Source organism: Rhincodon typus, chromosome 11 (assembly GCF_021869965.1).
Source record: "Rhincodon typus isolate 14 chromosome 11, sRhiTyp1.1, whole genome shotgun sequence".
NCBI lineage: Eukaryota > Metazoa > Chordata > Chondrichthyes > Orectolobiformes > Rhincodontidae > Rhincodon > Rhincodon typus.
In genome coordinates this window covers 67032514-67045013 of record NC_063342.1, presented here as the reverse complement: position 1 = coordinate 67045013, position 12500 = coordinate 67032514, and positions in this window count along the sequence as shown.

Sequence of the window (12500 nt, the reverse complement as noted above, 5' to 3'; positions counted from 1 at the left end):
ATCTGAGTTCCTGAATGTTGTAATTCACTGACTTCCTTTCAAGGATTCCAAATGCTAGCGCAGTGTCAGTTCCCTGCTAAATGTTATTGACTACTTTGGAATGTCAGTGAACTTTTGTCATGACTTGGTTACAGGGTGTGGCCAAGACTGGCATTTATTGCCCATCCCTGGCTTTTCTCAGATGGTCAGCTTCTCCAACCATTTAAATCCTTGTGGCGATAGTATTCTGACAATGGAGCTCTGTCTTCCTATCACCTGGGAGAATTGGCTCCACATTCCTCTCAGCAGATGTTTTTCTTCAGCTTTATGAGACTGTGAAAGCTCTAATAGATACATCAGCATCAAATACTATAATTTAATTGTGGGTACATAGTGCAATGGTTATGTTACTAGACTAACAACCCAAAGACTGCAAGTTCAAACCACAGCAGTTTAAGAATTTAAATTCAGTTTTTAAAAAAATTGAACCCGAAGGGTCGACTGTGAAATTATCAGAACGTTATAATAATTAAATTGGTTGACCCATGTCTTTCAGGGAAGGAAATCTGCCATCTCGCATTAGCCTAAGCATTAAAGGACTCCAGTCCCATACTGCCGGCCTCAAAATTGGCTTCGGGGGTCACGGATTATATTAAAATGACGAGAAAGAATAATAAGAAGTGGAGACTGCAACATTTTAGGAAGGTATTCACCAACATCTCAAGCCAATAACTGCATGTCCTTCCAGCCAACAACTACATCCTAAGAATTTTTGTTTTTCTTTGCAAATTAGCTATCCTAACTAATAGTAATAGTCTTATAGGACATGGAGGAGGTAATTTTAACTTTGTGATATTGTGAAATGGGTGGCATTGAATTACTTCCCCTTTTATCCATCAGGTCCAATACTCTTTGCTAGTGAAGGATAAGGCGTGTATAGTGGCAGCAGACTACCCTTAGTCAAAATTACACCCAGAGAACAGAGAGTGACTGTCTAGACTTCAAAAGGTTCTTTTCCAGGTTACAAGCAGCAACAAAAAGATGTCTTTAATAATCACATTCTGTTATATTGTCACTACTATGTCATTTCACATGGTATTAGAGTGCTGCCAGCAGCCCCTAGTGACCTGTTTTGGTAGTACACCCAACTTACCAACAGCCGGAAACAAAAACTGCGGGGAAAACCAATTTCCGGTCCCCACCCTTGCCTCAGCTCATCTGCTGCTGAAACCCTCATCCATGGTTTTTTTTTTCAATTCTAGACGTGATTAATCCAATGTTCCCTTGACCAACCTCCCAGACTCAAACCTTTGTAAACTTCAGCTCATCCAAAATTTTGCCTGTTCTAACTTGAACCAAGGCCTGCTGTCTTCACTGACCTACAGCAACTTTGATTCTCATCCAATCCCCTCATGAGCTAACCACTGCACATCTCTGTAACCTCCTCCAGCCCTACAAGTCTCTGAGAATTCTGCATTCCTCCAACCTCTTCCAAATCCTAAATTTCTTGTACTCCATTATTGACAGTCAGGATATCAAAAGCCTAGACTCTAAGCTCTAAAAGTCCCTCTCTCTAAAGCTCTTCATTTTTCTCTCCTGTTTTATAACATTGTTTGAGATTTTCCTCTTTAACCACGTCAAAAACATGGAATTTCCTCCCTAACAGCATTGTGGGTCGGTTCAAGAAGGCAGTTTGTCCTCACCTTCTCAAGGGCCACCAGGGATGGTCAACAAATACTGGGCAGCCAGTGATGCCCGCATCCATAAGTGAATTTTTAAAAATGTTTTAATCATCTTTCCTATTGTCTCAATATGTGGCTCTGTGTCAAATTTTGTTTGTCAGACTCTCGTGAACTGCCTTGGGATTAGAACATAGAACAGTACAGGCCTTTCGGCCCACTATGTTGTGCTGAGCTATTACCCTACTATAAGATCAAAACTAACCAGCATACCCTACATTTTACTATCATCCATGTGCCTATCCAAGAGTCGCTTAAATGTCCCTAATGTCTCTGACTACACTACCACTGCTGGCAGCGCATTCCACACACCCACTACTCTCTGTGTAAACAACCTACCTCTGTTATCTCCCCTATACCTTCCTCTAATCACCTTAAAAGTATGCCTCTTCATGATAGTCATTTCCACCCTGGGATAAAGTCTCTGACTATCCACGCCCCTCATCAGCTTGTACACTTCTATCGAGTCACCTCTCATCCTTCTTCGCTCCAATGAGAAAAGCCCCAGCTCCCTCAACCTTTCCTCATAAGACCTACCCTCCAGTCCAGGCAGCATCCTGGTAAATCTCCTCTGCACTCTCTCTGAAGCTTCCACATCCTTCCTATTATGAGGTGACCAGAACTGAACACAATGTTCCAAGTGTGGTCTAACCAGGGGTTTATAGAGCTGCAGCATAACCTCGCAGCTCTTAAACTCAATTCCCCTGCCAATGAAAGCCAATACACCATACTCCTTCATTACAACCTATCAACTTGGGTAGCAACTTTGAGGGATCTATGGATGTCGACCCCAAGATCCCTCTGTTCCGCCACACTGCCGAGAATCCTGCCATTCACCCTGAATTCTGCATTCAAATTCGACCTTCCAAAATAAATCACTTCACACTTTTTCGGGTTGAATTCCATCTGCCACTTCTTTGCCCAGCTCTGCATCCTGTCAATGTCCCATTGCAACCTACAACAGCCCTCCACACTGTCCATAACTCCACCAACCTTTGTGTCATCGGCAAACTTACTAACCCACCCTTCCACTTCCTCATCCAAGTCATTTATAAAGATCACAAAGAGCAGAGGTCCCAGAACAGATCCCTGTGGAACACCACTGGTCACCGAGCTCCAGGCTGAATACTTTCCATCTACTACCACCCTCTGTCTTCTATTGGCCAGCTAATTCTGTATCCATACAGCCAAATTTCCCTGGATCCCATGCCTCCTTACTTTCTGAATGAGACTATCATGGGGAACCTTATCAAATGCCTGCTAAAATCCATATACACCACATCCACTGCTCTATCTTCATCGATGTGTTTTGTCACATCCTCAAAGAATTCAATAAAGCTTGTGAGGCATGACCTGCCCCTCACAAAGCCATGGTGACTATTTCTAATCAAACTATGCTTTTCCAAATAATCATAAATACTATCTTTCAAAATCCTCTCCAATAATTTGCCCACCACGGAAGTAATACTGACTGGTCTATAATTCCCAGGATTATCCCTATATCCTTTCTTGAACAAGGGAATAACATTTGCCACCCTCCAGTCATCTGGTACTGCTCCAATTGACAGTGAGGATGCAAAGATCATTGCCAAAGGGGCAGGAATCTCTTTCCTCACTTCCTGTATAAACCTTGGGTATATCCCATCTAGCCTAGGGGACTTATCTATCCTCCTGTATTTCAAAATTTCTAGCACATCCTCCTTCCTCACATCAACCTGTTCGAGCATATCAGCTTGTTTCACACTGTCCTCACAAACTACAAGGTCCCTCTCATTGGTGAATACTGAGGCAAAGTATTCATTAAGGACCTCCACTACCTCCTCCGACTCCAGGCACAAATTCACTCCACTATCCCTGATCGGCCCTACCCTCACTCTGGCCATCGTCTTGTTCCTCATATGTATAGAATGCCTTGGGGTTTTCCTTAATCCTACCCACCAAGGTTTTTCATGCCCCCTTCTAGCTCTCCTAAGTCCATTCTTCAGTTCCTTCCTGGCTACCTTGTAACCCTCTAGAGCCTTGTCCGATCCTTGCTTCCTCAACCTTAAGTAAGCTTCCTTCTTCCTTTTGACTCGATGTTCCACATGTCTTGTCATCCAAGGTTCCTTCACCTTACCATCCCTTCCTTGCCTCAGTGGGACAAACCTATCCAGTACTTCTAGCAACTGCTCCCTAAACAACCTCCACATTTCTGTCGTGTATTTCCCTGAGAACATCTGATCCCAATTTATGCTCCGCAGTTTTTGCCTAATAGCATTGTAATTCCCCCTCCTCCAATTAAATACTTTTCCATACTGTCTACTCCTATCCCTCGCCATGACTATAGTAAAGGTCAGGGAGTTGTGATCACTATCACCGGAATGCTCTCTCATCGTGAGACTGGAACCTGCCTGGTTCATTGCCAAGCACCAAATCCAATATGGCCTCCCCTCTAGTCGGCCTATCTACATATTGAGTCAGAAGTCTTTCCTGGACACACCTGACAAAATCTGTTCCACCCAAACCCTTTGCACTTCGGAGGTTCCAGTCAATATTAGGAAAGTTGAAGTCACCCATGACGACAATCCTGTTATTTCTGCATGTTTCCAAAACTGCCTCCCAATCTGTTCCTCAGTGTCTCTGTTGCTATTGTGGGGTCTATAGAAAACTGTCAATAAGGTGACTGCTCCTTTTTTGTTTCTGACTTCCACTCATACTGACTCAGTGGAGAAACTCTCCTCCACGACCTCTCTTTCTGCAGCTGTGATACCATCCCTGATTAGCAATGCCACTGACCCACCTCTTTTACCTCCCTCCCTACTTCTTTTGAAACATCTAAACCCCAGAACATCCTGCCCCTTTATATCCAAGTGTCCATAATGGCCACAACATCGTAGTTCCAAGTACTGATCCATGCTCTTAAGTTCATCACCCTTATTCCTGAAACTTCTTGCATTAAAATAGACACACCTCAACCCGTCGCACTGGCTGCAACTTTGGCCTATCAACTGCTTATCCTTCCTCACAGATTCTCTGCTTGCTGTATCTGCCTCTACACTGGCTACTCCATTCTCTGATCTGTAGCTCCGGTTCCCATCCCCCTGCCAAACTAGTTTAAACCGTCCCGAAGAGCTCGAGCAAACCTCCCGCCCAGGATATTGGTGACCCTCCAGTTCAGGTACAACACGTCCTTCTTGTACAGGTCCCACCTTCCCCAGAAGGTATCCCAATGATCCACTTATCTGAAGCCTTCCCTCCTACACCAGCTCTGTAGCCATGTGTTCAGCTGCATTTGCTGCATGGGCCTCACTAGCCCAAGGCACCGGTAGTAATCCTGAGATTATTACTCTGCTCGTCCTGGCTTTTAGCTTCCAACCTAACTCCCTATATTCACTTTTCAGGTCCTCATCCCGTTTCCTAGCTATGTCATTGGTACTGATGTGTACCACGACTTCTAGCTGCTCTCCCTCCCCCTTAAGAATCCTGTAGACTCAATCCAGGACATCCTTGACCCTGGCACCCGGGAGGCAACATACCATCCGGGAGTCTCGCTCAGTACCACAGAATCTCCTGTCTGTTCCCTTAACCATTGAATCTCCTATCACTATCGCTCTCCTATTCTCCCCCACAGAACCACAGAGCCACAGAGCCAGGCTCAGTGCCAGAGACCTGGCCGCTATGGCTTTCCCCTGGTAGGTCATCCTCCCCCAACAGTATCCAAAACAGTATACTTATTATTGAGGGGAATGGCCACAGGGGATCCCTGCACTGTCTGCCTATTCTCTTTCTCTCTCCTAAAGGTCACCCAGCTATCTTTATCCTGTAACCTGGGTGTGACTACCACCCTGTAACTCCCATCTATCACCCCCTCAGCCTCCCGAATGATCCGGAGTTCATCCAGCTCCAGCTCCAGTTCCCTAACACGCTTTTTGAGGAGCTGGAGTTGGGTGCACTTCTCACAGGTGAAGTGAGAAGGGACACTAGTAGTGACCTTTACCTCCCACATCCTACAAGAGGAGCATGCAACTGCCCTAGCTTTCATCCCCTCTACTCTAGATTGCCAATAGATAAAGGAAAAAGAAAATAGCTCACCTTACCGACCCTCCACACAGAGCCTTTTGTTTTTGGTTCGAGGAGGAGGATGTGTGGGAGACACTACATGTGCAGTGTTTGGGGTTTAGCCACTGCCCAAATATATTAATTCACTTACCCAGCAGTCCCTGTGTCCGCGTTTACTCCTGCTCAGCCTTCGCTCTGCCTATTTACAAGGCAAGTTTTTTAATACTGAAACCTTACCTTCCCAGCTGTCCCCTGGCTCGCGCTCTCATTCTTCATTCCAGGTGCTAACAATCAGGTTGTGGTTTATATGAATAAATGGGGTACACTATTTCCAAGCAATGTCCTGCCTCAAATTCTGCAATCTCCCCACAGGAAAGCTTGGTCAATGTGTACGCAGACTGGATACTAACATTTGTGAATTGGGTGACAATATTTGTCCAGAGGGGCATCAGAGCTGATCTCAATTGTGTCTTTATTGCACTTTTAAAGCAAGGGTCATCAGATAGTGACAAAGATAGTAAGCCTGATAGATATTATTAGGCTTGTTACTCCCATCTGGGCTGTGACTATGAAGTCAACCTCTTGTGACGTGTAGCATGCTGAACAGTGATGGGGATACAGAAAGTTACCTGCAAAATGTTAACAGGTGCCAACCTCAGCTCAGTGGTAATTTCTTGCCTCCAAACCATAAGGCTGCCAAACTAGATACATGAGCATATCATTCAAATTAACACTCCAATACATGAATGAGAAAGTCCTGTGCTACCAGTAACAGAGGGTGGAACATTCCCAGCTCCTGAATGATGTGAGGAATGGTCAGAAAGTTGGGAATATCACATGAGATGGTCAGCAATGAACTTTTTCTTGTCAAGAGTAAGAAGTCCCATTTTCTAACCAAGTGTTGAATAGCAAGATGAGATTCTCATTAGTGAGTGGCAAGAGACCTATGGTCCCTCATTGTTCATGGCTGTTCATCCCAGCCCTTCAAGGCAGTGGGCCATAGTTATTCCTGTGTGCATTCGAATGAGTGTGGCATCAAGGAGCCCTGACAAAACTGGAATCAATGGGTATCAGGGAGCAAACTCTCCACTGATTGGAATCATATCTGGCACTTGGGAAGATGGTTATGGTTGTTGGAAATCAGTAATCTCATCTCCAGGACATCTCTGCAGGAGTTCTAGGCCCAACCATCTTCAGCTGCTTCATCAATGACCTTGTCTCCATCGTAAGGCCAGAAGTGGGAATGTTCGCTGATGATTGCACAATGTTCAGCACCATTCACAGCTCCTCAGATACTGAAACAGTCCATGTTGAAACACAGGAAGATCTGGACAAATCCAGGCTTGGGCTGACAAGTGGCAAGTAACATTTGCACCACATAAATGCTAGGCAATGACCATCTCCAATAAGGGATAATCTGCCCTTTGTCATTCAATGATGTGACCATCACTGAATCCCCCACTATCAACACCCTGGGAGTTACCATGGACCAGAAACTCAACTGGACTTACCATAAAGTGGCTACAAGAGCAGGTCAGAGGTTAGGAACACTGTGGCAAGTAACTCACTTCCTGACTCCCCAAAGCCTGTCCACCATCTACAAGGCACAAGTCAGAAGTGGGATGGAATACTCCCTATTTTTCCTGGATGGGTGCAGCTCCAACAACACTCAAGAAGCTTGACACTATCCAGGACAAAGCATCTTGATTGACTGGCACCACATCTACAAGCATCCACCCTTTCCACCACCACATCTAGGGGCGTCAAGGGATAATGAGATTTTGATAAAGAAAACGAATGAAGCATGTAAGAGGTGGACAGCGTTAAAAAGTGGATAGTGGGGTGGCCCTTCAGAAGTACAAAGAGCGTAGGAGGGTGCTCAGAAAGGAATTTAAGCAGCTAAAGAGGGTCCACAAAATATCTTTGGCAGATGGGATCAAGGAAAACCCTAAGGCATTTTATAAGTATATTAAGAATAAGCAGGTTACCAGGGAAAGAGTGGGACTTATTAGAGACCAAAGGGGCAACCTGTGGATGGAGCCGGTGGACTTGGGTGAGATCTGACATAAATGCTTCTCATCTGTGTTCAAAGGGGAGGAAGATGTTGTAGCTGGGGATTTCAGTTGGAATGCTGAGATTCTATAACATGTTAAAATTAATAAAAAGGTGGTATTAGATATTTTAACGGACATACAAGTGCATAAATCTCCAGGGCCTGATGGGATGTATCGCAGGCTGCTTTGAGAGGCAATGGAGGAGATTGCTAGGACTCTGCCTGAGATATTTAATACTGTGCTGACCACAGGTGAAGTGCCGGATGACTGGAGGATAGTTAATGTGGTTCCTTTGTTCAAGAATGGCAGTTTGCAAATGTCATGAAAGTTGATGGTATTGTTGACAGTGAGAAAGATGGTCTCAGGCTACAGTCTGATATTGATCAGCTGGTGAACTGGGGAGAGCAATGGCAGATAGAATTTAATCCCAACAAGTTTGAGCTGATTCATGATCTAATAAGGGAAGGACAGACACAATGTATGGTAAATCCCTAGGGATTAATGAGGAACAATGGGACTTGATGTACATGTCCGTAGCTCCCTGAAGGTGTCAGTGTAGGTAGACAGGGTGGTGAAGGAGACTTGATTTTATTAGTTGGGGTGTAGAATATCGGAGCAAGGAAGTCTTGTTACAGCTTTATAAAACTTTGCTTAGACCCTAAATGGAATACTGTCTGCAGTTCTGGTCTCCACACTGTTGGAAGGACATGATTGCTCTGGAGAGGGTGCACAGGAGATTCACCAGGATGGAATGAAAAGACTCAGTTATGAGGAGAGACTGGAGCAGAGGGAATTGAGGGAGATATATAAAATTATGAAGGGTATACACAGAGTAGATTGTGAGAATCTCTCGCCCATGGCAGACATGTCTAAGACTAGAAGGTGTATGTTTAAGGTGATGAGCAAGTACTTTAGCAGAAATCTGAACTTTTTTTTCACCTAAATGGTGTAAAATATTTGGAAAATGCTGCTGGATAGGGTGGTGGAGGCAGGTATTCTCACAATTTTTAAGAAGTATCTGGATGAGTAATTACTGTGCTATGGCATTGTAGACTATGAACCAAGTGCAGGTAGGTAGGATTAGTGTAGTTTGATGTTAGTTGGTTGGCATAAACATGGTGGGCTGAAGGGCCTGTTTCTATCCTACAAGTTTCTATGACTAGATAGGGTAGATGCTGGGAAGAAATTACTGATGACCAAAGAGTTCAGAACTAGGAGTCATAGTATACAGGGAAGGCCATTTAGGACTGAGTAAAGGAGAAATTTCTTCACTGAAGGAGTGGTGAGTCTTTGGAATTCTCTGCCACAGAAAGTAGTTGTGTACAAAACATTGAAGTTTTCAAGAAGGAGTTAGATATAGCTCTTAGAGCTAATGGGATCAAAGCGAATGGGAAGAAAGTGGTGACATATTAGAAGATCGGCCACAATCATTCAGAAAGATGCAGCAGGCTCAAAGGACTGAATGGCCCATTGCTATTTTCAATGTTTTTGTATTTCACTGTTAAAATACACAGATATAACTGACTGACTAAACACACTGTATTGACTTCATTGCACTGAGGGGGAGTGACTGAAATTAGCATCTTTATACCAGAGTGTCACGTCATGATGTCATGCGAGTGTCATAAAACTACATCCCTGTCTGGTCTGAAATCTATGCAATAATAAATCAGTCAGCGACTCCATCCTTTTGATGAGCTATTAGCCTGGTGCCTTGCCTGCACCCACAGGTAATGTAAAAGATGTCATGGCACCATTTTGAAGAAAAACAGTGAAAAATCAGTTCTCCTAATATCCAGGCCATATGTATCCCTTAAATAACACTTAAAACAAATTAATCTAGTTTTAGTGTATCACCGTTTGATGTACCTTGCTGAGTTGAAATTGGGTGCAGTCTTTTCTGTAATATATTCTGAATATCAAAGATGCTTCATTGGGTACAAAATTCTTTGGGATGTCTTGAAGTTGTAGAAGATGTGATATAAATGCAAGTTGTTTCCTTGGAAGAGTGGATTTGTTATGCTGGAGCATTGGAGAAACCTGAATGTTATTTAATATGGCTCTGATTATGCTAGCACAGATACAGTGATACTAACAACACGCTAAGCTCTAACCTCTGTCTATACAGTCACTATAACAGGGTTGAATTACCCAATCTCCTGTTGTAACAGCAGCAGAAAACATGGGAAAATGCTTTCAGTTTCCTCTCATCTTGCACCATAAACTCTTCTCACATGTTGTTTATTATCAGCTGTTTCCGTTTTGGCAACACGCTCTTAAAAGGCCACTGTCTCCATGAAGTATTGAGCAATTTCTTTTTCTTCTTAAGGACGTCTGTACGCGAAAACATGTGACAATGTATTTCACTGTGACACACAGGAGCTTGTGCTTTACAAACAACTGCAAAAAGCTTTGTCAACTACACTTCATAATCGAGCTATTTTCCTGTAAAATTATACAATTATTCACATTTATTTGTGCTCCATCAATAAAATACCATAGCAGGTTATTAAATGTATCGAATGTATTAAATTATGAAGACGACTTTTTATAAACAGATTATATTTCTCTGACCATTTCCTACATGACAACAGTGTATACACTTCAGAAGTGCTTAATTAGGTGGAAAGTAATCTGTGACAACTGATGGTTGTGAAGAATGCTCTATAAATGCTATCGGGGGCCTTGTGGTGCAGTGGTAGTGTTCCAATCTCTGAGCCAGGAGGTCTGCTCCAAGGGTGAATAATTTGATTAAAGATATCTATGAATGTGAGTGTTTCATTTTTTTGTTTGCATTCTGATATAGTTTAATCCAGATAGTGCAATGTCAACAATTGCCCTTAAAAATAAACTAAAATTAAACAGCATAAGCCACACAGCACTTGATAATTATAGAACATTTGAGTTTGAGTTTTCGGATAATTCGATTTGAGCCAGATAGACTGTATGTAAGCATGTTGTGCCACCTGGTGGAATACTTGAATAATGTTTTCAATTGTTCTCAAAGTAAAGAATTTGCTTTTAGTGGCTCTGGATTGTCAGAGTCAGGGACACTGCGAGTACTTTTAAAAATAGTAGGCAGAACCCGATTCCCAGACTCCCAGTCCCATTCCTGGCATTCCTCAATTTTTGATTGCTCAGTAACAATGGTGTGGGGTTGATCCAGTTCATGAGCCTGCAACCCACATTCCTGACCTCACCAGCACCATTGTAGGGTAGGATTTTACCAGTTCCTGTGGTTTTCATGGATTCGGGTCAGCTTTTCAAGGTCTCATTGTTCATGGCCCCTCCAAGGTGTTGTAAACCTTAGTTCTGATGAGGGAACATTTTGAAAGTTAGTTGATGCCTCTCTCCCTTTGCTTAGTTTAAATCCCTCTATACCATTCCAGTTATATGACTTGCTAGATTACTGGTTCCAGCACAATGCAAGACCAACCCAGAACGACTTCCACTTTCTCCCGTACTGCTGCCAGTGCTCAATGAATCAAAACCAAAAGAACTGCGGATGCTGTAAATCAGGAACAAAAACTGAAGTTCCTGGAAAAGCTCAGCAGGTCTGGCAGCATCGTTGAAGGGAAAAACAGAGTTAACGTTTCGTGTCCGGTGACCCTTGCTCAGAACTGATGGCACTGGGAAAACAGAAAATAGGGAGGTGGGTGGGGTAGGGAGTAAACGATAGGATAGAGCCCAAAGAGAAAGACAGTTGGACAGACAAAGGAGCTGCTAACGATCAGGCTGGGAGGGTGAACAGTTGTTAATGGGGACTGTTAGTGACTAACAACAGGGGGTGTGTAATGGCAGGCTATGAAGAACAACACCTCATTTTCCGCTTGGGGACCCTGCAGCCCTCTGAATTCAATATCGAATTCAATAATTTTAGGGCCTAAACTCTTCCATGTCCCAGCCCCCTGCCCCACGCACCAGGCCTTATTATCACATAACATAAAACTATAATTGACCAGGTTTTTAAAAGCTTCTCCACACAATTATTCCTGTAGTTCATTGGTCTGTATAGAATGCATACATGCTGAATGAGCCGGGGAATACCATAGATTGGCACAGAGGATATGAGGGTCCATTGGGGTGGTTGGAGGGTAATAGTTTGATATGGGGAGCATGGGTAAGGCCTTTTTTATACATCCAAGAGATGTGGGTAATACTGGGTCAGCATTTACTGCTTATCCCTGATCGGCCTAAAAAAAGGTGCTGGTGAGTTGTGTCTTGAACCCCTGTAGTCCTTGAAATGTAATGGTACCCACAATGATATTAGGAAAGGACCTAAATTTACGAGCACATCAGCAGATAAGGCAATGGCAGCAGAGTGCATTATCTACAAAATGCACTGCAGTGACTCAGCAAGTTTTCTTCAACAGCAGCTACCAAACTCTCAATCTCAGCCTCAAAGAAGAACAAGGATATCAGGTGCATGGAAACACCAAAACTTGCAAGTTCCCTACATGTAACACACTTTCCTGACATGAAAATATGCCAATATCCTTTCATTGTGACAGTGGTAAAATCCTGGAGTTATCTGTCCTATGGCACTGTGGGTGTACATCATACACAAGCAACTCAAGAAGACAGCTCACCACCACTACTTCCTCAAAGGCAATAAATGCAGGATATTATAGATCTGGTAATGTGCAATAAAACTGAATTATCTAATGACCTCATAGTAAAAACACCCCTA